The sequence below is a fragment of the Talpa europaea genome, assembly GCF_964194135.1.
Source record: "Talpa europaea genome assembly, chromosome: 4".
Classification (NCBI taxonomy): domain Eukaryota; kingdom Metazoa; phylum Chordata; class Mammalia; order Eulipotyphla; family Talpidae; genus Talpa; species Talpa europaea.
The window spans coordinates 77,668,759-77,696,407 of record NC_140070.1 but is presented as its reverse complement, the minus strand read 5'-3'; positions in this window follow the sequence as shown (position 1 = coordinate 77,696,407).

Genomic DNA, 27,649 nt, shown 5'->3' with positions numbered 1-27,649 from the left:
AAAGAAAATTTAATGTAAAATGTACAACAAAGGGGAAAGGGATTAAAATACAAAAAAGTTAATGATTATTTTGTTCTTTTCATTTTAAATGAATGAAAATATTTAACATAAATTAAAATTTTTAGAAAAATCTACATGGTCAATACTTAGTTGAAGCTGTTATACATGTGCATATGTATGGACACAGATGTAAATTAAAGTTCTGTCATCAACTCTATGATCCAGCTAACAGCACTGCCCAGATATATCAGCCATCCCTATTTTATTATTTTAGTTACATGAGTTTATTTGTAATAAATAAAAATTCTTACTCTCTTTTTAAAATTTGTGTATCGTCAATTTATGTATTACTTTGCAATTATTTCTTTGTAATTTTGTTTTTAGCCATAATCATATAGAATTACTTTATTAGTTTTAGTTCTCAAAGTATAAAAGTATTTTAGGGCCCTCCCCTGGTGGCGCAGCGGTTGAGTGCTGGGCTGCAAAACTGCCCGCAGCCTATGCAGCACCAGTTCCATCCCCGGCCACCAATAAGGGTCCCACATGGCACGACAGACCTCTCCTGCCGCACCCACTGCTTCCCTCAACAGTATATTTCATCAGTCTGCCTGTTCTGTTTCCCACTCTGGCTCTGGTGAATTCTCTCACCCTCCCGCGCTTCTGACTGTACCCAGTGCTTGTATAAATAAATAATCTTTAAAAAAATAAAATAAAAGTATTTTAGTTCACCTATGGATGAAAAATTTGGTTTTTGACTTTTTTTTTTTTCCAAAATCAAATAGTTGCTACTGCATTGAGCAGTCTTATATATAAATGTGCCAGTGGGCATATGAAGGAAAATATCTCAGATGTAGGGCTAGGAGTACAATTTTTGGAGTGACATCATATGAGCATTTGCCATACAGTAAGATTGTCAATGAGTTCTAGTTGCTTAGTTACATTATCATAATTTTAAAAAATTGAGTATTTTTACATTTTAAATATATATTCTTTTTTTTTATTTCAGTATAATTGCATCACAGTCAGAGAACAAACATTCTCTATCTTTTAAATTATTAATGTGCAGACATCCATTGTGACCAGCTTGTTAATGATGCTATTCAAATATTCTCTATCAATATTAATCTTTCTGCTTGATATAGACATTATACATCATTTTTTTTAGTGAAATGTCCTAATATGCATCAGTATGATTGTTAGTTTTTCTTACAATTCTGACAAATATTATTCCACCTATTTTAGCTATTTTGTTCAGTGTGTTCTAGTTCAATCTCCTTTTTGTCACTAGAGGGTTTTTTTTTTATTTTATGCTGGTCTGTCTTTTGACTTTAAAATTTACTTTTTTAATCTTCTCATAACTAATAGTCTGTCTTCATTCTTAATTTCTGAAACTTCATCCATCAGTTTTTATTCAAGCTGTCTTATATTTTCCTGTGAGAAGGTGTTTTCTAGTAACTGTAAATGCTATTTAATTTCATTACAATATTCTAATAAGCACAGGGATGGAAATGCAAGATAGGAGTACAAAGGAATGAATTAAATCTATGAAAATAGTTCAGTATTCCACTTACTTGGAAATGCAATGTAGAAAAAATTAGAACTATTTAATTTTCCATCCACATGAAGAACTTAATTAACAAGATAAAGAGTTGATAACCATAGTATAAAAAATTGTGACAAACTGGATGGCTTAAAACAACAGATTTATTTGCCCACCTCTCTGGAGCTGAGGAGAAAGAATCGTTATGTCTAAATTTCCGCACTAGATCCAGAGAATTTTGGGGATAATCTGCTTCATACTTTAGCGGGACTTTTGGTGGCAGTTGGCAGTCTTTGATGTTTCTTAGCTGGTAGCTGCTTGGATCCAATCTTTGCCACTGATATCACATCACTGTCTGCATGAATGTGTGGCTCCCTTTCCCATTTATCGTCTGCCTCTCTTTCACTGTTTTGTGGTGTCATTTGTAGTTAGGGTTCAATCATATAATTCAAGATTGTTTTATCATTTCAAAATCCAACATAATAGAATATTTTCAGGTCACAGGTATTAGAATTTGGAAACATCTGTTGAGATCCGTCATTCAATGTACTGCTAAGTTTATGTCATATACCCATAAAAACAGGGTTATTCTTTTTTGTTGTTATTATGATAGGTAATAGTCAATCTTTTAGGGGAAAAATTATTGTAACAGAAATATAAAGTAGGAAAATCCTATTGAGAAATATTTAATAAGATCTTATGGGGAAAATTACCCAGAATATTCTGTGGCATTTTCTTTCTAAAAAATAATTTTTATTAGAGTTATGCATTTAATTGACATATTAAGTTGTATTGAAACTATTCTTTGTATTCAAAATATATTTAAGGTGATTATTTCCTTTAATTCACATATAATTTGATAGCTAAGTATTTAATATTTGAAATCACTTAAACAACCTAAATAAATATTAAGATTTAGATCAACTCCACTTATTTTGCTGGAGAGCCATATTATTTACCAATGCCAAAATTCTACAGATAAAGTAACTCTGAAAATTAACCAGATTCCAGATAAGTGAGCATTATATTAGAATGGTGTTCTATCGTTCTATACTTATCTACCCTTTTCATTTATGCCATTTCCATTAGCATTTACTTGTTCCATTCAGGCGTTGCATTCAGTTTAACTGTTGTAATATATGTTCTGTACATTATGTTATTGGCTTTGGGCAATGTGTACATTTTAAATAAATAAAATGAATAGATTAGTTGCACTGTTCTAACTGCTTCTTACCTCCAGGATTTTATTCAAGACACATTGCCTGTAGGAAGGTCTGCAGTCCTGTTTAGCTAGCAAGTCTTAGTAAGCAATGGAAGGCTATTAAGAAATATTTATGAAATGTAAATATTTATATTGGAAAAATTGTCATAATTTATCTCACACTGATATTTCAAATATATAAGTTGAGGGACTATTTAAGGCAAAAAAAATATTAACACAACTCTGAAAACCAGTTTACTGGGGGCAGAATTAGGACAGAAATAGAATAATATGATGGATAAAAATATATTCCTTTGTATTTTATGTCTAATTATTTGAAGTATAGTTAGAGAAAGACAAGGACTGAAAATGAGATCTTTATAATGACTGCAGCTAAGAAAACTATTTGGTGGTATTTTATTATTTTCAATATAATAATTAATTGAATCATTTTTGTGAAAGTTAATTTAGAGATGATTAGCATTCCAGTAACATAATTTCCAAAATACTGTTTTATATTTATATAATTCCCAAAATACTGTTTTAACAATTTTTAGATCAAGCATCATTGATGTATTCTTAATTTACATAATTTTTATTTATATGTATTTTTATCACCTGTGAGTGGTTTCCCTTGACTTATATATAAATTTTTAAGTATGCTGTGTTTTGCATGTATTTTTCTGTTTTGTTATCTTACCCTTTGTGTAATTTCTGTTACTTTACCTCCAAGTTCACTAATCACTTCCTGGTTTGTGATCAGTCTATTTATAACCTATCAAAAGTATTCTACATGTCTATACATGGTTTTGATTGCTAGTACAAGTCTTTCTCAATTTAACAATGGAGTTATGGTCCAATAAAGCCTTCACAAGTTAAAAATATGTGGAGTTTGTGTTACATTTGAAAAAAAAATCATGAATCATTAACAACTTGAACTGGACTAATGGACCACTGACTAGTCTCCATTTGTGTGACTTCCTGGAGACAAATTACCTGAGTGAGCAGGTGAAATCTGTCAGAGTTGAGTGGCCAAATTCTTTAACTCAAGAAGAGTTAGAACAATAACACTTCAGGCAATTTGATACAAATACCAAGTCATAAAATGTCTCTGGTGGTCATTTATTAAAATATCATCATGGATTCTATATATATCTATAATTGTATACCCATTTTTTAGAGTATTGTAAGGGCAGGAATGGACATGGAGCAGGATCTCTGTGATCCGAGCAGACAAGTTAAGGAGGAGAGAGTCCTGGAGCCCTCAGTGGCTTTTGCAGGCTTTCATTGGGATTTACCAGGTACACAGCAGGCAGGGGTACTGGGCGGCCTCCCAGCCCCCAGCAAGTCTTTACTCTGTCTGGGCTCTCCCGCATTCTCTGGTGGTCTCTGCTGCTCTGCTCTCTCGTGGTTCTGCTTCTGCTTCTCCATTCGTTCTGCTGGTGTCCCCAGGATGCCACCCTTAAAAGCCCAGTCTTAGCCCAGGTGAATCCCATCTACATATGCCCACACCCTAACCCAGGTGCCCGCCATCAGGCATGCATTGGGGACCGCAGGATTCCGTCATCCATCCTAATGGCGGGAGGGCAGAAAAGCCTGATACTTTTTTACCTTACCCTACAAGTATAAACCACAATGTTCAAGTTCTAAAACTCAGTAAAATCTTTCTCACTGTTTTGTTTATAATGCAACAGTGTGAGTGAAAATAAATACCCTCTAAAAGATCAAAAGAAAGTGTTAAATACTCAGCTGATTTATTCTTACAATTGTTAATACTAGATAATGTTTTATTTTTTTTTTTTTATAAATTTTATTGTTATATTCCCCATACAATTGCAGCCCCCCATTCTGACCCCAATCCCTCCCCTCCCGCCCCCGCCCCCCTAAAAGTGTCTCTGGTTCATAGTTTTTTGTTGATTTTGATTTTCACTTTCTTATAGTTATTCATTTTCCTGGTCCCTTATTTAAGTTTTCTAGATTCCTGCTATGAGTGAGACCATCCGGTATTTTTCTTTTTCTTTTTGGCTTATTTCGCTGAGCATGATCCCTTCCAGCGCCATCCATGTTGCAGCAAATTGCATGTGTTTATCTTTTTTGAATGCTGAGTAATATTCCATGGTATATATGTACCACATCTTCTTGATCCAGCCATCTATTTTTGGGCATTTGGGTTGTTTCCAAAGCTTAGCTATTGTAAACAGTGCTGCTATAAACATAGGGGTGCAGGTGTTCTTTGGAATGGATGTTTCTGTGTCCTTTGGGTAAATACCTAGGAGTGGAATTGCTGGGTCATATGGAAGCTCTATGTTTAGTAGGTCCAGAAATCTCCACACAGCTTTCCACAGTGGTTGGACCAGTTTGCACTCCCACCAACAGTGCAGAAGAGTTCCTTTTTCTCCACACCCTCGCCAACATTTGTTGTTGCTAGTTTTTTTAATATGTGCCATTCTCACTGGTGTAAGATGGTATCTCATGGTAGTTTTGATTTGCATTTCCCTGATGACAAGTGATGTTGAACATTTTTTCATATGCCTGTTGGCCATTTGCATTTCCTCTTCAGAGAAGTTTCTTTTAAGCTCTTCTGCCCATTTTTTGACTGGATTATTTTCTTTGTTGTTGTTGAGTCTCATCAGCTCTTTGCAGATTTTTGTGATCAGTCCTTTATCATTAGTGTTGGGTGCAAAAATGTTCTCCCAGTTGGTGGGGTTTCTCTTTGTTTTTGTTATTGTCTCTTTTGCTGTGCAAAAGCTCTTTAATTTGATATAGTCCCAGCTGTTTATCTTTGCCTTCACTATCACTGCTTTGGGTGATGTGTCTGTAAAGATGTCTTTGATGTGCAAATCACGTAGTGTTTCGCCTATATTTCCTTCTATATATTTTATGGTTTCAGGTCTTATGTCTAGTTCTTTAATCCATTTTGATTTGATTTTTGTGTATGGTGTGAGGTGGTGGTCAAGCTTCATTCTTTTGCATGTAGCGACCCAGTTTTCCCAGCACCATTTATTGAACAAACTTTCTTTGCTCCAATGCATATTCTTTGCTCCTTTGTCAAAGATTAGTTGACCATAAATCTGTGGGTTTATTTCTGGATTTTCTATTCGATTCCATTGGTCTGTATGTCTGTTCTTGTTCCAATACCATGCAGTTTTGATGATTATGGCTTTGTAGTATAGTTTGAAGTCTGGGAGTCTGATGCCTCCATTCCCTTCTTTTTTTTTCAGGAGAGCTTTGGCTATTCGGGGTTTTTTGTGATTCCATATGAATTTCATCAATAATTGTTCTATTTCTTTGAAGAATGACATTGAAATTTTGATTGGAATAGCATTGAATCTGTATATTGCTTTTGGAAGGATGGCCATTTTAATAATGTTTATTCTTCCAATCCATGAGCAGGGGATGTCTCTCCATTTCTTTGTGTCTTCTTCTATTTCTTTTAACAGTGTTTTATAGTTTTCTTTGTATAGGTCCTTTACCTCTTTTGTTAGATTTATTCCCAAATATTTGATTTTTTTTGTTTCAATAACAAAAGGGATGGTCTTTTTGATTTCTTCTTCTTCAGATTTATTGTTTGTGTATAGGAAGGCTACTGACTTTTGCGTGTTGATTTTGTATCCTGCCACTTTACTGAACTGATTGATGAGTTGAATTAGCTTTTCTGTGGAGTTTTTGGGGTTCTCTATGTATAATATCATATCGTCTGCAAATAGTGATAGTTTGACTTCTTCTTTTCCTATTTGGATTCCTTGGATGTCTTTCTCTTGTCTTATTGCCCTGGCTAGGACTTCCAGTATTATATTGAAAAGCAATGGTGAGAGTGGACATCCTTGTCTTGTTCCAGATCTTAATGGAATTGCTTTCAGCTTTTCACCATTGAGAATGATACTGGCTGTTGGCTTGTCATAGATGGCCTTTATGATGTTGAGGTATGTTCCTTGTATCCCAAGAATTTCAAGGGCTTTTATCATGAATGGGTGTTGCACTTTGTCGAAAGCTTTCTCAGCATCTATTGATATTATCATATGGTTTTTATATTTCTTTTTGTTGATGTGTTGGATAACGTTGATTGATTTTCGGATGTTAAACCATCCTTGTGCCCCTGGAATGAATCCAACTTGGTCGTGGTGAATTATCTTATGGATACATTGTTGGATTCTGATAGCTAAAATTTTATTGAGGATTTTTGCATCAGTGCTCATTAGGGAGATTGGCCTGTAGTTTTCCTTTTTTGTGTTGTCCTTGTTCGGTTTTGGTATTAGTGTAATGTTGGCTTCATAGAACGTGTTTGGTATTGTCCCTTCCTTCTCAATTTTTTGGAAGAGTTTGTGAAGGATAAGCACTAATTCGTCTCTGAATGTTTGGTAGAATTCATTTGTAAATCCATCAGGTCCTGGGCTTTTGTTTTTGGGGAGGTTTTTGATTACCATTTCAATTTCGCTAATTGTAATTGGTCTGTTTAGGTGTTCTATTTCTTCTTTATCTAGCTTTGGGTGATTGTAGAGTTGTAGGAATTTGTCCATCTCCTCTAGATTGTTAAACTTGTTTCCATATAACTGTTCATAGTAGTTACTGATTATTCTTTTGATTTCTGCTGTGTCCGTTGTGATTTCTCCTCTTTCATTGATGATCCTGTTTATTTGTGCTTTCTCCCTTTTTTCCTTTGTGAGCCTGGCTAGGGGTTTGTCTATTTTATTGATTTTTTCAAAGAACCAGCTCTTGGTTTCATTGATCTTTTGGATTGTTTTTTTAGTTTCAATTTCATTTATTTCTGCTTTGGTTTTTATTATTTCTTTTCTTCTACTGGTTTTGGGGTTTTTTTGTTGTTCTTTTTCTAGATCTTTGAGCTTCGAGATTAGGTTGTTTCTTTGCGTTCTTTCTTGTTTCTTGATGTGAGCTTCTATTGCTATATATTTTCCTCTTATTACTGCTTTTGCTGCATCCCATACATTTAGGATATTGGTGTCCTCCTTGTCGTTCAATTCAAAAAATTTTTTAATTTCTTCTTTGATCTCCTCATTAGTCCTGTGGTCTTCCAGTAGTGTGGTTTTTAATCTCCATGAGGTAGGAAAGTTCCTTGCCTTCTTTTTATGGTTTATTTCTAGTTTGATGCCTTCATGGTCAGAAAAGATGGTTGATATGATTTCAATCTTGGTGTATCTGTTGATGTTTGTCTTGTGCCCCAGTATGTGATCGATCCTAGAGAATGATCCGTGTGCGCTTGAGAAAAATGTGTACTCCGTTTTTTTGGGGTTTAGTGTTCTATAGATGTCTGTTAAGCCCAATTGCTCTAGGTCTTTATTTAGAGCTTTGGTTTCTTTACTTATTTTTTGTCTTGTTGATCTATCCATTGTTGATAGTGGTGTGTTGAAGTCTCCCACTACGTATGTGTTTTCTCTGATGTCTGTTTTCAGAGAGGACAACAGTTGTCTGATATATTTTGGTGCTCCTTCGTTTGGTGAGTATATGTTAATGAGTGTTATTTCTTCTTGAAGTATTGTCCCCTTGATCATAATGTAGTGACCATTGGGGTCTCTTTTTATCTTTTTGAGTTTGAAATCTGTTTTATCTGATATAAGTATAGCTGTTCCTGCTTTCTTTTTTGGTCCATTTGCTTGTAGGATTGTTTTCCATCCTTTAACTTTGAGCCTATTTTTATCTTTTGTAGCTAAATGTGTTTCCTGGAGACAGCAAAAGGTTGGGTTTTGTTTCTTAATCCAGGCTGCAACTCTGTGTCTTTTTATTGAAGAGTTTAGTCCATTTACATTTAGAGTTAATATTGATATGTTAACATCTGTATTTGCCATTGTGTTTGTCTTTCCTTTGATTTTATTTATTCTTTTAATAACTTTTTTTTTTTTTTGGCCTTCTTTCATTGTTATTCGTCGCTCTGAGGTTCTGGCTTTAGGACTCCTTGTAGTATTTTTTGGAGTGGGGGTTTAGTTGCAATGAAATTCCGGAGTTTCTGTTTGTCTGGGAAGGTCCATATTCTTTCTTCAAAGAGGAAGGAGAGCTTTGCGGGATAGAGTATTCTTGGTTGGCATCTGTTTTCTTGGAGTCTGTTGACTATGTCCCTCCACTCTCTCCTTGCCCGTAGTGTTTCTTCGGAGAAGTCTGATGTCAGCCTGATTGGTTTTCCTTTGAATGTTATCTGTTTCTTCCCTCTTGCCAGCTTCATTATTTTTTCCTTGTCCTGGATTCTTGGGAGCTTTACTATTATGTGTCTTGCTGTATTTTTCCTTTCGTCGTGGAAGTTTGGTGTTCTTCTTGCTTCTTGTATATCAATTTTCAGCTCCTTCTTCACATTTGGGAAGTTCTCTTCAATTATCTCTTTGAATATTTTCTCTGTTCCTACATCTCTCTCCTCTCCTTTTGGTATTCCTATAACTCTTATATTTCCTTTCCTCATGGAGTCAGATAGTTCCCGAAGTCTTTCTTCGTTCTTTTTCCTTCGTACTTCTCTTTCCTTTTCTGTTTTGGTTCTTTTTATTTCTGTGTCTTCAAGATTACTTATTCGTTCTTCCATTTCATCTATTCTGCTTTCATTGCTTTTCCCAGAATTCTTTAGTTCTTCCATTAATTCTTTGATCTCCTGCATTTCTTTTACTTCCCTCTTTAGGGACTCAATTTCTTTCTTCTGACCATTGTTTTCCCTCTCTAGGGACTCAATTGCATTCTTCTGATCGTTGATTATTTTTCCCTTATCATTGTTTTCCTTTATGACTTCTGTCAGTTTTTTAATCACGGCAATTTTAAATTCTCTTTCTGGAAGGCTCAGAAATTCTTCCAAGTTATTGTCGTTGCAATCTGGGGGCTGGCTTTCTTTTTGTGGTGTGCTTTTTCTCTGGAGAGTTGCTAGGTTGCGTGTGGTTCTTCTCCTCCCTACTGTCTGTTTTCTAATTTGCCGTATGCGTTGGGACACTGTGTTGTTGGGACTTGCCGGCATCTTGGGTGGGCTTCTCTGTTCCCCTCTGGTTCTTCCAGGAGTCATCTGTCAGTTTCAAGCAGCCTTTACTGGAGAAAGGTCCCTGTTCTAAAATGCCGATGTGGGGACACACTCCCCTGTGCGCCTGGTCTGCCCCGGCGGTGGGTTCCTGCTCCCCTCTGGGCTTGGACTGCAGGCCAGAGGGGGTCTGGCGTGGGCGAACTTCCCCCGCTCACCTCTGGCTCCTGAGGAAGCCTTCTGCAGGTAGTCTTTACTGAAGAAATGTCCCTGTTCTAAAATGGTGATGTGGGACACACTCCCTGCGCTTCTGGTCTCAGGCACACTCTTCTGCGCGCCTGGTCTGCCCCGGCTGTGGGTGCTCGCTCTCCCTGTGGGCTCAGACTACTTGTTCAGAAGGGGCCCGGTGTGGGCTAACTCCCCAGCTGGCCACTAGCTCCTTCAGTAGCCTGTGCTGGGGTCAAGTCGCTAGGTGGCACCAGAGATCTCTCCTAGAGCCCTTGGGGAGCTGATTTTCCACCCCGTGGGACAGGGAGCAGATTGGGGATGGTAGGGTACACCTCAACGGCTTTGGGGTGCTGTGTCTGCCTTGTGCCCCACCGTCGTGGGGAACCCACGCCCCTAATTTCGTGCCCTGGGTCTCAGTTCCAAAGCCCTCAGTTCCAGGACGCGGGCTGTAGCCCAGATCAGTGGCGCGGGAATGGCGCCTTTTGAATCCCGCTCCCCTGCCTGGGCGCCTTGTTCCTGCTCACTCAGGGAGGGCCTCTGCCCGGGTCTCAGTTCCAAAGCCCTCAGTTCCAGGACGCGGGCTGTAGCCCAGATCAGTGGCGCGGGAATGGCGCCTTTTGAATCCCGCTCCCCTGCCTGGGCGCCTTGTTCCTGCTCACTCAGGGAGGGCCTCTGCCCGGGTCTCAGTTCCAAAGCCCTCAGTTCCAGGACGCGGGCTGTAGCCCAGATCAGTGGCGCGGGAATGGCGCCTTTTGAATCCCGCTCCCCTGCCTGGGCACCTTGTTCCTGCTCACTCAGGGAGGGCCTCCGCCGTCTCCCCGCAAGCCTAGGTCGCAGGTGCAGGGGCCTGGGCAGCTGCAATCCGAGCGCAGCTTTCGCGCAAGCTTACCGGGCGGCTGGGGCTGTGTGCAGGTGCTGGTCTCCTCCTGGTGGGCGGGGCTCTCTTTAATGGCGCCTGGAGCTCACCTCTGCGGCGGATCCTGCAGGGTTCGCCTCAGCTCCCGTTCAAGGGGTGTGGTGGCTGAAATAGTTCCTTTCCACTCACAGTCCCGCTTGCTGCATCCGTTTTTCTTGTTGGGCGTTTTGGTTTGTTGTTTCCCTCGTCTCTGCCGGTCGGAGAGTGCCGCCTCTGTGGGCGGGGGAGGGGAGCAGGGTTCTGCGCTTCCCTCCCTTCTCGTCCTCTTTTATGGCAACTTTCTTCTTTGGGCAGTTTGCTGGAGTCGTCTGTTTATCTTCTGTGTCCCAGTTCTCACTGGGACCTGCCGCTTTTCCTCCCTATTAACTTTTTTTAATGGGAGATCTTACTCGCAGCGTCTCCTCGCAGCCATGTTGCTCCGCCCTGCTAGATAATGTTTTAAACAAAGACATCATGTTTGTTTTTGTATATTTTGTTAGGACTTTTCTTTGGTTTCAAAAAGAATCATTCTTTATTCCTTCATTCTCTGTACTGTTTATCTTTTGATTCTAGAAAACCAGTACTAAAAATAAAAGAACTCCAAAATTACAATTTCAGAACATAAAATAAAATTATCTTCAAAGTCAACATTTTGTGGATCAGATTTGAAAACAAACTATGATCCCCATGGAGCTATTAAGCCAGCTTCTTTTAAAACAAATCTTTAAAATAAAATAAAAAAAAAGAGCAAATAAATTCTCCTCCTTGCTAAGCACTATTCAGAGTCACAACTATATAGTAGCTTGTTTTATTTAAAATATCTGTAATTTATTTTTATAGATGCCTAAGTAGCTGCAGTGAACTGTAGCAAATATGTGTGTTGATGTGAGAAATTAAGGTTCACTTTTTTGTCAAAAATATGACACAATTTTATTTTAATTTTAGGAAGTAGTTTTTGTGACACTTCATTTCATGGTCAAACTTCTGCCTAAGTCACTATCCATTCTGAGACTTAGTAGATGTATGCATGGGGTTTTAAACTGTTACTTTTCATGTTCATTAGATTGCTGGGCTTGCTGTTTTTTGCTTTGTTTATACAGAGGTAAAGAAGATTTTCTGTACTACCATTTCAAATTTCCATGACATAATTTAAATGCTTATACCAACTTGCTTGCAAATATCAAATTGGGATTATTTTTCACATAATATAATTAACATAATGTGGTTAATACTATATGGTATACATCACATGTTATATACATACTGTGTTATATATGTGAGAAATAATTATTTTTAAATATATGTCCAAATATATGCAGACATTTAAATATGCGATAAAAGTATATATTTTGGGGCCTCCCTGGTGGCGCAGGTGGTTTAGCGCAGTGCTGTGAAGCTGTCAGCAGCCTCTGTAGTGCTGGTTTGTCCCCACAGGCCTCGGAGCAACCCACATGGCGAGCAGGCCTCTTCTGTCTCTCTGGCTGCTCCCCTCAGCAGTATATTTTGTCGGTCTGTCTGTTCTGTTCCCTGTTCTGTCTCTGGTGAATCCTCTCACCCTCCTGCGCATCTGGCTGTGCCCCGGCTCTTCTATAAATAGAATAAATATTTTTTTTTAAAACATGTATATATTTTGCATTTATATAAATGCAGGCATCTGTATGAATACATACATGATTGTAGTGGCAGGAAGCACAGGGCAGGTGCTTTGTGACCTGAGCAGAGAGGGTAAGGAGGAGAGTCCTGGAGCCCTCAGAAGCTTTTCCAGGCTTTTGTTGGGATTTACCAGGTACAAGGCAGGCAGTGGTGCCTGGGGCCGGAGGTTGTCAGACCTCCCAGGCCCCGGGAGAATCTGCACTCTTCCTAGACTATCTGGTGTTCTCTTGAGGCCTCTGTTTCTCAGCTTCTTTTGCTCTGCTGTTCCTCTGGCATCCCAGTGACGCCGCCCTTATATCCCCAGTCTCAGCCTAGGTGAATCCCATCTACATCTGCCCACACCCTACTCCAGGTGCCCGCCATCAGGCATGCATTCGGGACCTCAGGGATCCAACATCAGTCCTAACGGCGGGAGGGCAGAAAAGCCTGGTACTTTTTACCTTACCCTACAATGATCTTCCTGGAAAAAATGATGAGTCACCTCTGTTACATCTTGATAGTAATTAAATATTTTTACTATGCTTATGAATCTTCTAAACAACTCTGTAATTAAAGTCACTCTTTACTAGGTAATTAGAGTAGTTATTATTCTTTGAAGGAAATGTCATTATTTTCAATAGGCAATTTTGCATTTTGTTTGATAGGGTTAAAAGAAGACTAATTATCAAAAGAACTAAAACATGTCTTCTCCTTTATGTAGAGGAATGAAGAGTTTTCAAAGTCAGGGAACTGGCTTTAATTAAATTTAACGAAAACAAAAACATGAGCAGATGAATATAACACAAATCATTTTATAACACATTTTTATATTTTTTTCATTGAAGTAACATTGCTTGACAATACTGTATATGATTCAGAAATACCCCATCTCTTTCAGTGTATGCTATTATAACATACCAAACACCAAGGCGTGCATTATTTTTATCAAGTATTTGCCGTTTGTCTTATTTACACTTTCCAAAAGAGTTTGGAATATGCAAATTCAAAAGATATTATAGATGTATATATGTGTGTGTGTATACAAACATGTATATGTACTAAAAATGTTACAGAAAATGATTTAGTAGTGTAGATCATGAGTGTTCATTATGAAAAACTACTCTAGACAGAAGATATATATCCTGGGTTATTTTATTGTCCATTTACTTCACATGCAATTTTTGTTCCTCTGTCGCTGCCCTGGGTTCTTGTAAGAAATTAGGTTCTTGAACTGCTTTGCTCTTCACAACTGACAGATTCTCCTTGACACATGGACTTCATACTCCTCCAAGATGCATTACTATATATTTGCACTGGCATTAGTTGCTTTCTTGATGTCTAGATTAGCTTTCATATATTTCACAGCTGTTTAAATGAACATTATCGCAGGTGTCCAGTAGTTATCTATAACGAGGACTAATATGCCACCAGACCATAATCAAGTGAAATATGACAAAGCAGAGAATGTGGTATTTACCTTAACTATTTAGAATGATGAATGTCTGCATTGGAAACACTTTAGAGTGGTAATGTGAGAAAGATGTCTAGTCAGCATGTAAAGTCTAGACTTTAGTAAAGATAGATGTTCTCTAAACTATCATATATGAAGAAAAAGGGGATGGGTAAAAGGCAATTGGGGTCAGACCTGACACCACTAATTTTCTTTCTCTTGGCATCCATCACATAGCAATAATTTCTTCTTTTAGAATAAATCAACATATAGAGAATAGATTTGTGAAGGTGGGAAAAATTTCATAAATATTTTGTACACTAGGATGTTCTGGTATGACATACTCCTGAGAAATCCCAGGATAAAAAGATCTTAACACTCTTAATCTCTTCCAGGGAGGTGTTTGCTCTCACTGTTTTTCCCCCTTCAAGGAATTGCTACTGAAAAAGATAAGATGATTCCAAATTCATAAATTTCTATAGCGTTTTAGAACTAGAGAACTAACCTTTCATTGACTGGCCCAATGTATCAGTTACTTTGGATTAACATGCCAAATTATGATTACACAAATGTAAGAGAACATAGAGGAAAAAAACAAATATGTATTCCTTAGTTCTATATATTTGTTTTTTTTTCTGAAATAAAAAAATGTGTTGTTACTTAGGACCCAATATTTACCTTGATTATGAATATATTTATTATTGATTATTTCCTTTTGTTAATTTGATGCTACTATTCATTTTTCTATTGAAATGATAGGTTTTGCTCATTTCACTTTGCATTTTAGACTTTAACATGAAATCTTTGATGTTTTCTTTGAATGAACAATTTTAATGGCCTTTATTCTTCTTAATGTAGAATTAACAGTACTTGTGTGAAGTTTGAAAAAAATAGTATACAGGAATTTTTCATATGTACCTTTAATTACTACAGCTCATTCAGAGATATGATTTAACTAAATGCTGTTCCTCTATAAAGGCCTTATTTCTATTGTTCAATTTTTGTTTTATATTTTATTCTTTTTAAATCAAGTATTTATTTAGCCAAGTGTCTGATATATATTCTTTTAATAGGTGTTAGCTATGTTATATATATATCCATTATCATTATTAACCATTAATACATATTTTCATATTTATATATGCAACATATTTCAAATATAAATTTGCATTAATATTTTGTTTAATGTATGTTAAGCATTTAATAATCTTACCTAGTGATATTTTACTGGGTAGAAAACAGTCTCATATACTGACATGCACTATACTGTATATTTTATGTATGACTACTTTAAACAATATATTAAAATTTAGCACTCAGACTTTTCCATTTTGTGACATAAATTACATAAGCACATATACATATATTTAAAAGTTAGTTGACAACTTTATCTTTGTAAATTTTGCATATTTGTTTCATAAATATTTCTTTAAGCTTTTACTTACAATGCATTCAGATAATTCTCTCCTGGTTCATGTAAATATTCTTACTTATTTTTGTAAAAGTCAACTTAATTCTATAGCTTCAATCATATAAGAATTAACACTAAATAATTTCCTTCAACTTTGAGAATAAATAACTTTTTTCATATTTCAGTCTGGAAAAAAAACTTTATGGGTCTATTATCAGAGTGTGAGTGCAGGATTGAGATTTCTAAGTAAATAGGTGTTGCTACCAGTATCACTTCCATTTTTTTAGTATCCTTCGTGTAAGTGGGCCATATCTGAAATATGCAGATCAAACATAATATTAAGGTAGTAGTGGCTGGTTGACCTGATCCTTTTGCTCAGGAAACCACCATTTTGTTTGGACTCAATGTATTTTGGACTAAGGCTGTTCATATGGTTCACCTCATGAGTTTTCCTTGCATCATGAATTATAAAATCGAGCATTTCTGTTGTCCAACGCTTGAAAAGAACTATGTTGTACATGTTGTGTATTTAAAAAAGTTTTATGATGCAAAGCAGATCTAGTAACATTTAGTCTGTTAAAGCTAGAAATGAAGTTTCACCTAATTTATTTTTGAGAGACACAAATGATAGTATATTAAAACTAGCATACTGATATCTCCCCTAGTTAACCTATCAATGTCTGTATGTTAAGACAGTTTACAGATGGTTTTGAAATAACTAAGGTCCATTTATAGGAGGATGAACTAATAATGAATTTTATAACAGCCTCTAAGCTTTCCCTAGAGTTCATACTCTTCTTTTGAGCACAGACCATTCTTAGTTAGTGTAACTGGGCTTGTAACCTATTAAAAGCTGAGCTTTTCTCATTCCATCTCTGCATCATTTTGTTCCGCTTCAGTTCTTACCCAACACAGTTTATTTCCTTAGTGTTCTTCAAACTCAGCTGTGTTCCCTAACCTTTACAAATTTGTGCATTTAAACCAAAGACATGATTTGATGATACTTCTCGGTAGATTGTTGGAAGATACTTTAGTTGACCTGGAAAATTGTATAGCCCACTGGATTTTAAAGAGATAAATGTATTCATTAAAATAATGACTTGTAGCAAATGTGCAAAATTAATTTTTATAATTACCTTAATGTTCTGTAGGACTGATAATTTAGATGTGGAAACACAATGCTGAATGGAATAGGAGAGAGTAAGTGATCCTAATAGTATGAGGGAATAATTATGACTTAGGGGAACATTATGGGTATGTAAATTCAAAGTAATTGCTGTGAACCACTTTAAACAGAAATTCATAAAGTAAATTTGTACACATTTTAATTTTGAATATAAATTTACAGTGAAATAGTTTGTTCTTATCAGTTTTACTTCTATAGAAAGGGTTATAAATGTAAGACATTTGGGACTGATTAGATTCATCTAACAATCTCGATATCTTGGGAACAAACTATTATCTCCACAACAGGAATTTGGGACTGATTAGATTCATCTAACAATCTCGATATCTTGGGAACAAACTATTATCTCCACAACAGGAATTTGATCTTGGCAAGAAATCACATGGGGAATAGCAGGGCCAAAGAAAACATCTACCCATGCTGTCTACGCACACTTTGCAAACTGCAATAAAAGGCTCTCAGATGTGAATTCTCACTTGAGGTTGCTAAAATTCAAATTGGTAGTTCTGATTTGAGAAAAACCTAAAGCGAATTAAGTATGTATACAACTACTCCTGTAGAGTTTTAATAATTTACTTTGATTACATTTTATTATTTATTTGAAATAAATAAATGCTTACTTAATAATGAACTTAAGCTTGCCATATTAATATTCCAGATTTTAAAAAGTATGACCAAAATCAAGGAATTCATAAATGTTATGAAACATTTTTATTCTGTGCCAATTATTTCCCTTAAAACAATAAGATCTTACAAATATGCTTTTAAACCATATACTTACAGAATATTGCCCTTTTTCCTCAAATTCAAGTTAAAGCCTTGGGCGGGGGGAGTGGTTCTCCCTGGTGCTGCAGGGGTTAAAGTCTCAGTGCTATCAAGCTCTCACCAGCCACTGTGGCATGAGTTCCATCCCTGGCAAGGGAGCTGACCCACATGGTGCAGCAGACCTCTCCTGTTTCTCCTGCTGCTCCCTCAGCAGTGTATTTCAGTAGATCTGCCTGTGCTGCTCCCCACCCTGTCTCTGGTAAATCCTCTCACCCCAACTCACCCCCACACCTCTGGCCTATACCCAAGTATTTGTATGCATAAATAAATAAAGATAAAATATTTTTAAAAATAAATAAAGCTTTTATTCCTCAGTTACTTTATAAATGTTTACTTTTTATTTTAGATCGGTGTCTGTACGGATTTTCAGAATAGTCATGGCAAAAGTAGAAAAGAGTATAAGAACTGTTATCTTACTGGGTGGAAAAAGGGAAAAGATGAAGACCAGAAACAACATATTATATATTCTGATATGAGTCTGTCACTAACTTACTAAATAATTTTAGGTCATTTTCAAAGTCATCTGCAAGAAATGAAATATATACATATTCCTAGCAATGTACCAAATATTCACTCAGTGTGATACCAAAAATATATTATTAATGATTATGCAGCAAATAAAGAATTCATAATTTCAGGTGAAAATGATGAATGGTCTTATCACTGGAATCACTCAATCTGGCAACTACAGTGGTGTGCACTTATCAGAAATATTGTCAAGGGGGTTCCTATACATTATGGAAATTCTGAAAATCACAAACTTTTAATAAAACAGATGAATTACTGCATTTTGCTAATTTGAATAAATTCATTGGAAGTATTCCCTGTCGTCAGAGACTAACATACAATAAATTCCCATTATCAATTTATCTCTAAATATAATAATTTAGTTCTGCCTTCCAAAGTACTATCATAGACCCTATTAGCTTATTCCTCAAGTTTTCAAGACAAACATTTTCAAGAGAATACAGAGAGGATATCCAAATTTAAACTTGTTTCCATCCTACCTGTGAATAGTTTATATTTTACACGCAAAAAGTTAGCTTTTCTGAATTTCCAAAAGTGGACAGTTCATAAGAACAACATATTCAATGAGAAATAATTAGCAATAATAATGTTGAATTAAAATCACTTCTAACATGAAAACCTGTGCTTTTTCTATAAGAAAAAAGTTAATTATCAATACAAAGAATTTCAAATCTCACATTTTAAATGAGTTATTTTTATGGAATATATATATTTTTCATCTTTATGTTCAGTCTATGATCATTTAAAATACAGATTTTGTAACATTTTGGCATTCAAAATGTTTGCCAATCTTTTGACATAACTGAAAATTACAAATCTGTAAAGTTTAAAATGTATACTTTTATATGAAATAGGCAATAGCCACCAAGTCAATGACTGATTCTACAGCTCATATAATGTCTAGACCATGAAACATATAGTTATGCAGCAAGTAATGCTTACTAGAAAATTAGACTAAAAAGAGAAACCATATACAAATAAATGTTTTATTTTTTTCAGAATATGTTAATAAAATCTGAAAATAATTTACAGTATTATTCCCGTAATACACTGCTGAAATGGTGATCAACAATGCCTGGAATTGTGAGATCTCTCTACTATTACCTGTTAGAAGGTGCATAAGAGGGAGAGACTGAAGTGGGATTTATTTTTTTAAGATTTATTTATTTATTTATACAAGAACTGGGGTACAGGCCAGAGGCATGGGAGGGCAAGAGAAATCACCAGAGACAGAGTGGGGAAAAGAACAGGCAGATGGACCAAAGACACTGCTGAGGGGAGTAGTAGGAGAGGCAGGAGAGGTCTGCCTCACCATGTGGGTTTCTCCCTGGCTGGCCAGGAATCTAACCTGCACTGCAGAGGCTGCAGACAGCGTCACAGCGCTGTGCTTAACCCACTGCACCCCCAAAGAGGCCCTGGAGTGGGATTTAAATCTAAAGCTATAGTTTTACATGTAATCCTATGACAGAAGAATAAAGAGGTAAACTTACTTCGATTCTACATAGGAACAATGTAAAATAAATAGACAAAAATTAATTTTGTTGTAATAGAAGTTTCACTTAGGAGTTTTGTGGGAATATGTTTGTCAGATATACAATGTGATAACAGATTTAGAAAAAACTGACAAATCTCACATAGTAATTTAATCACTTCTGCACCATGATATAGCACTATAACCAGAAGATATCTTCATTAATTACATCAAATAAGTGAAATGTAGAATTATGTTTTATTAAATTACAAATATTATTATTTTCCCCAATATTTTTAATTTCCACTTTTTATTTACTACCTTTTCCCACATCATACCTGTTCATGTTACCTACCACTAAGGGAAGCTAAAACACCTTTTTGAAAAGTAATTTCCAGCAACCAGAGGAAATTATGACAGAATAAATAAGGATTGTGAATTTCAGCTTTATTAATATCTACCATTATTAATATGAACTAACATATTAAAAACAACCAACCAATTAATCACACATACACCAACAGCATTCCATTTCTTGAGTCACAGCTCTTCACAAAAGTTCCTCATACAAACAGTATTGATTTGTGTGTTGGAAGATATTTTGGCTTTCACATAAGTGTTATTTTTACACTGATTATTTCTCACAATACAGTCACTAAAGATGTAACATTGGGGCCTTCAACCTGGATTATTAGCTCCAACTTCACATTCACTCCAATTTCTTTTTTGATGATCTGTGCTACATGAGTATGGCCAGGACCTCTGTTTGTATCTCTTGTCACAATTGGAAATCTTTCTATTTTGTAGTGGGCTCTCCCCACTAATAACTCACCAGATATTTTTCCATCAATCATTCATTACCAGATAGTATAAAATGGCTAAGCATGTATTGGCTGAATTGACTTAAGGAAAACTCTCTTGATTTACTTCACTTTTATTACTAACATTTTTTCATTAATGATTTGACAAGACAATTCTTTTCTTTTTTTAAAGATTTATTTATTTATACAAGTGCAGGGTACATTCAGAAGCGCGGGAGGGTGAGAGGATTCACCAGAGCTAGAGCAGGGAACAGAACAGGCAGACTGACGAAGTACACTGCTAACCAGAGCAGCAGGCATGGCAGGAGAGATCTGCGTGCCATGTGGGACCCTCTCCTGTGGCCGGGGATGGAACCGGCGTTGCAGAGGCTGCGGGCAGCTTCGCAGCTCAGCGCTCAACTGCTGCACCACCTGGGAGGCCCCTGACAAGACAATTCTTAATAGAAATAATAAGACCTTAATTTTTAGTACTTTCTAGTATAATCAACTTATATCCCCATTGATACGGAACACTTTTTTGTGAATCAGTAATTTGTTAAGATTGACATATTTCCATTCTAGTTTTCATTTTTTATTTGGCTAATAAAGCTCACTTTTCTCTTTCTGTTCATATCTTCCTTCCTTTACTCCCTCCCTTTTCCCCTTTCTTGATTTTGTGTGTAAGAGTTAAACAACATTACATGTTGTCATCTCAACAACTGTGTTTGATACTGTTCTAGTGATTTTGGCATCATCAGTCAAAGGAAGTTTCTCTTTGTTTTATCAATAAATAATGTACTAGGATGGTGTGTTAGAATAAAAAAGGTGAAGGGCAAATATGATATTTGAACATCTCTCCTGGGTAAATGGATTTTTGCTCTCTAGATATCCAAATGTCATGCATTTAAGTTTCAACCACAACACCATGGAAGGATCTGTTTTATATCTGTAAGAAGTCATAGATAATAGACAGACTTCAAAAAAGTATAAACTCAATGCCATCTAATTGATGGCAATTCTATTTTTTCAGGGATGGTGTTATTGGGAAAATTTTTATATGATAGGTGTTTTACATTTAGCTTTTTAGATTGCATAGGACAGATATTTATTTTTATTATTACTATTTTGTGGTCAACCACAAAAAGCATGCTGCATTTAGACTACAAGTAAATCAATAAAAGTAAACAGAATGTTTAAGAACATACTGATAGTATAATAAAATAGCTAAAGTGCATTTAAAAATTATAATGGAAATAGTTAAATATGGTTACAATACTAATAAGCAACTATGCTTCCTAAAAATGAAAGCCAAATATATTTTATTGTGATATTATTTCCTAAACAGAAATACGTTTCCATGTACAGTTGGGAGAAAAAAATCTAGATTTAGCATCCCTTAAAAACTTTGAGCTAAATTATTGTCTTATTAAAAAAAAAATCTATTTGAATTCCTTGAAGTAAAAATCTGTTCAAAATTATTTTGTTTTTCTTCCTTGAAGGCATGAACAGTTAAGGAAAAGTAGTGTCCAAATATATTAGTGTTCTTTTTTCAATGTTTTCCTACTCTGCATTGTTGCACTAATAAAATCTTCTGGAATGTTCTTTCCCAGTCTTTAGGTTCATGATCTGCTTTCTCTTGTAATGCTCAGCCATTCCCTTATCTTTTCTAGGTTCAGCCTTTTCTTATCTTTTCTTTCCAATTTCTGTGAATGCTTTTCTCCTGGGCAAAGCATCTTTACTTGTACAGTAACCCACTGAGCTGGTTATGTTTGCCTTTTTTTAGAACTCATTCTTGTTAGTTATTATAAACACTGGCAAAAACCTTTTCTGTTTAGTGTCTTTGTTGTTGTTACATTTCGTTGTTGTTGATGACAAAAGGCAAAAATTTTTAACTATTCTAAAGTCTGTGAAAATAAATGTTTTTTTTCTTCTTTGTAACCTTAGTATTGTATCAAGCATATATTAATAATTTGGTGAAATGTGTTCATTTTAGCAGATTTTTAAGTATAATACCTCATTTTATAAGACATACTTAATTTTACGGATATATTCCCATTTCAGTTTGTAGAGGATACTATTAAAGAAAATACAAATTATATATTACACTTTTCTAAACTATAACTGACCCTTTTGAACACAATTCAAAATATATCCAACACCAATATGTACTTGAAGAAAAAGTAAACAAATTTTCTAAAATAAATTCACAATGTAAGAAATGCTATACTTATGAAATGACGTAAGAAATGTGTCTATCTTACTAAAGAGGAGTTGATCATATTCAAATTTCTGAAAACTATACAAGCTCAATAATTTGGTATTGAAGATACTGTCATTCTGAGTATACCAATTTTTAAATATTTTATACTGCCAATTACTTTAAGAATAGTAAGTTATAGTCAGGAATATTGACTCATGTACATTGACTACTTAAAATAGAATGGTGTTTATTGAGGTTTGTGCATGGATATATATATACATATATATGTATGTGTGTATGCATGTATATATGTATATATTCCAATTTTCAATAAGATGAAAAATATATTTTTATTTTACAAGTAGTAAGTTAAGGTTTAAAGAAGTCTACTAGGAAGGGACTGGTGCTCTTAACCACTGTAGTACATTGACCTTTTACTTAAATCAAATAGAACATAGTATATTCCCAAAGCTTTAGGACTGAAAAATAGAAAAAGAACTATTAAATATTAAATCTTATTAGTATGAACTTCTTCATTTGCAAACTATAGTTTTTGGAATAGTTGGATACATGGAATTCTTTTTGAACTTATTTGGATGCATGAAATTCTTCTGGGGGCTTAATACAAGAAAAACAACTGAAAGAATGGCAGCATTGATAGAGAAGCTACGCCTCTGCAATTAGTTTTTCTAGTGTAATATTTTTTTTCAGTGGGGCCCTATTCAATACCATGTGATAGAAATGAAATTTGTTCAATCAGCTGCTGATTGAAAATATGTGCAATGTAGGTACGTTTACAGTGGTTGTATCTGTACTGAACACATGCAGAATCATTTCTTGTCATTATTCCCTAAACAATGTAGTATAATAGCTACTTAAAATATTTAGATTATAGTTGGTATTATTTTAAGTAATCTAGAGAAGATTTAAATTTTGAAATAGAATATGCATAGGTGGTATGAAAATATTATGCCACTATATAAAGAGCGTGAGTATGCGTGGATTTCACTATCTGTGGAGTTCTTGTAGCCAGTTCCCATGCATTTATCTTATTTACCTTTTTAGGCAATATCCACTATGTAAACTGTCTCCAACTTCTGCTGACTATATGTTAGCAAAGATTTCTGCCCTGAGTATTGTCCTCAATATGGTAGAACAGACTGGTTCAAAGCAAAGTTTTGATGAAATTTTTCTCAGGAAAATCTGTTTCTGCTGCTAAGAGACTGCCACCTACAACCATCTGTGGTTTTGTGTTTCTTGCCAAACTTTTCTGTTGTCTTTAGATAGATGCTGCCTTTGTCTTTTTTGTGGTATTTAAACATGGCATGCCAGACTATCAGTTACATTCTTTTGTAAAAAATGCTTTACCCTCCTTCTAAATATTCTACAAAAACACACATTTCATACTTTAATATACTAGGTACTATTCACTGTAGTCAACTTAACCAAATAGAAGCACAAAACTCTCTTAAAATTTCTTATCCCCAACATTGGCAGCAGTTATTTATATAAGCATTATGCATCATAAACAAACAAAATTTAAAAGCATGAAGAAGAGGTAGATAAACTATAGAATAGGAACAATTGTAGTGCTAACAGAATAAAATACAGTACAAGCAGATAAGAAATACTAAAAATTATAATCACCAACACAACCCCAGAACTGAAAAAATAGGTGAATTCTTAGTAAAATACACATGCTGATTTCTAAGCAAGATAAATAAAAATGAATTCACAGCTTGATATAGTACAGTAGATCCACAATATAGCTAGAAAAAAAATGACAGTGGGTTGGAGGCAGAGAGGAAGAAAGGAGAGGAGAGGGGAGGAGAGGAGAGGAGAGGGGAGGGGAGGGGAGGGGAGGGGAGGGGAGGGGAGGGGAGGGTAGAGGGGAGGGGAGGGGAGGGGAGGGGAGGGGAGGGGAGGGGAGAGGAGAGGGGAGGGGAGGGGAGGGGAGAGGGGAGGGGAGGGGAGGGGAGGGGAGGGGAGAGGAGAGGAGAGGAGAGGAGAGGAGAGGAGGGAGGGAGGAAGGAAGGAAGGAAGGAAGGAAGGAAGGAAGGAAGGAAGGAAGGAAGGAAGGAAGGAAGGAAGGAAGGAAGGAAGGAAGGAAGGAAGGAAGGAAGGATTACCTTAAAAAGAAAAACACATTTCTATTTTCTTTAGCTGCATAGTTCATATTTAAGTATTAAACTAATCCTTCTCCTGAGAGCAACTATAAAGCTAGATAATGATGATCATGGTTATTTACAAAACAAAAATCCTCTGTGAGACATTGGAAAGCAGCAAAGCAAAGAGAATTTGAAGGACCAAAACTTATGGGAAACTTAGTAATTTAAAATCTCTGTTCATTTGCAGATTTTTTTTTATTTTCTTGCTTTCTTTATTGAGAACAAATTTGCTTATTATTGGTGTAGGCTGCAGTGGTTAAAGAGAAAAAGGCAATTTGGAATTTAAAGTAAATGCAATGATCTTGAAATTTAGGATTATTAATATGGCTATAGGTCAGAGGACCAAGATCCTGGAGGAAGGGCAGCTACAGGTCAACAGATCCACCAGCACAATTTTCCTGAGACATTGATACCTCAAAGCTATGTCTGTGTATGGCAGGGGGTGAGGGTGAGTCTGGGGAGGCTGGGGAGTGTAACCAGTGACCCAGCATAAAGAAAATAAAGAAACACTTGGGGAGAGAGAGCGAGGTTGAGAGAGAATGAATTCCAGTAATTGTCATGGAAGGAAGATAACAGTTTGCTAGGGATAATGTATCTTAAGATAAAGTTCTAGTTTTGGAGTAAGATTTCTGAGGAACTTAAAAGGGCAACCAAATCAGGCTTGACTGAAGTAATATACCCATTCTTTGTCAACATCTAAAAATAAATACACTCTATGCAGATTGAAGCTAATGTTTTTAATTCCATAGTGTTTGCAACAAAAGACAGCTATTGCAACAACATTGTATAATAAAGCACACTAAAATCCAATGCTTTGAAATAATAATTGCTTATTCTTATTCACAGTTTCCAGTATCTATAGTTTTGCTTGGTTCAGCTGAGTTTCACATCAGATCATTGATTAACTTCAAGTCTGATACACATTCTTTTGTGACTTGTGGCCTCCTTAGAGTCCATCCATGATAATATTAGAACCAAAGAACAGTAAATTATATACAGAATGACTTTTGTATTTTGCACTCATAACACATACTAACATGATCAATTCCAGTTACAATATCTCAGAGAAATATGCCCCACCCCCTAGTGGTAGGAACTTAAACTATATAAGCCACAAATAATACAGTTTACCAATGCTCACATTCATTTAATGCTTTCAGAGCATTCAGGAAAAGAGAACCGTGTTAGCAAATCAAAAATGAGATATGGAAAAATACATCTATATGATCAAAAAATAAAGTGACAGATATTGATAAAATAATATAATATAATCATGACCAATATTTCAAGACTATAAAAAAACATGAAGAATATGTGGAAATCCACACATTGTTTACAAAACTGAAATTAATAATGGGATAGCATTAACAACACATTGGACATAAAGGGAATGACAATGAAATATTATATTCAAATAAATACAAGTAAGAAGTGGTGTAAAAAGAGAGGAGAATGGATAGGATATGTAGAGCTCAGTAAACATATATTTAATTAGAACCCATAAGGCCAAAAAGAAAAATAAAAAAAATGTGTTTTGGGGTTGAAGTATAATTTGAAGCTATAATCACTGTAGATTGTCAAAAAATTAATAAGATGATGCTACAAGTGCCGGAGTGTCAACTATCACTCCATAAAACAAATAGAAAGTTAATCATAGTTTTATCAAAAACATTGAAGTTTAAAAATAAAGAGAATCCTTAAAACCAACCCAACCGTACTGTTCATTCACTTTGGATTATGGTACAGAAAACCAAAAAGGGTGATACTCTCACCCTAATAACAAGGCATATATAAAAAAAGTAAGTCATAATTTCTCTCAAATCCGTCAGTTGCAGGACACCATAGTAATCTGAAACTTAAGAAACTATGAGTCTCTCTAGAAGAACAGAAAAATGGCAATTATTCTCCTGTGATGAACATAGGGATCTTATGGGATAAGTGTCATAAAAGTGTGTCAAAACAATTCTATTAAAGTTTTATAAAATGGTAAAAACCAAGCATGGGCTAACATAAGAAACAGAAGCACTAGAATCAGATTCAAAGCCATTCTCTTCTCTGTCAGCATCTACATGGGGTTCACTCTCCACAACATCTGACTTTCATCATTTCTGAAGATTCATACAGGGATCTAGCCACAGGGGAGGTGGTGGGTGAGGTCTGCAGTGGGGCACCAGTTGGGGAGCAGTAGTTCACAGGCTTTGTGCTCCCACCAGATCATGGGTAGGCTTCTCCATATAGTTTGTGAAGTGATTGGTAGGATCCACAGCTTTTTAATGTGTTATGAGCCCCTGTTGCTGCATTCTCAGTTTCCCCCAACCTCTAAATCATGCATTATCTCCTCATTATCCTGGATGGGATAAGAAAAAAGTTGGAAATTTATTTTTATTTATACAAGAGTTGGGGTACAGGTCAGAGTCGTGGGAGGGTGAGAGGATTCATCAGAGACAGAGCCAGGGAGCAGAACAGGTAGACGGACTGAAAAGCACTGCTGAGTGGAGCAGCGGGCGAGGAAAGAGAGGTCTGCTTCACCATATGGGATTCTCCCTGGCCATCCGGGAATTGAACCGGTGCTATGGAGGCTGTGGACAGCCTCACAGGGTTGTGCTCAACCTGCTGCGCCGCCAGGGAGGCCCTGAAGAACATTCTTAAGGAATAAAGTTAAAATATCAACAAAATGACTTCTCAAATTAAATTAAATCATGATGTATATTGTATGACCTGGAGAAAAGCTCCTTAAATATTAGAAAAGTATTCAGCTATTTAAAGCATGTTTATATGTGGGCAAGAATTTGTATTTTGTTTATCAATTTTTGACTAGTATCTAGTCTAGTATCTAGTATAGTTACCAACAGTAAATAATTGGTAAATATCTGTTGAATCTATAAATGAGTAGTTCAAATGTAATGTACTAAAGGGATTATCTTCTCTGGGTAAAATTTAAAACAATGTGTTGGTTTTAGTTTTTAAGTTCAATAAACAGACACTAAAAAGCAGAGTTAAATAAACAAATACAGACATACAAGGTATGAGTAATGAATTCTATCTGTACTACAAAATTTGGGCACAAGAGGTACATTAATGTGACACATCTTATTGAATAATGAGCTTTTCTTCATCTGTTAACAAATATATCAGCTATTGTTTCAGGTACCAAGAATACAAGTTAGAAATAAAGTA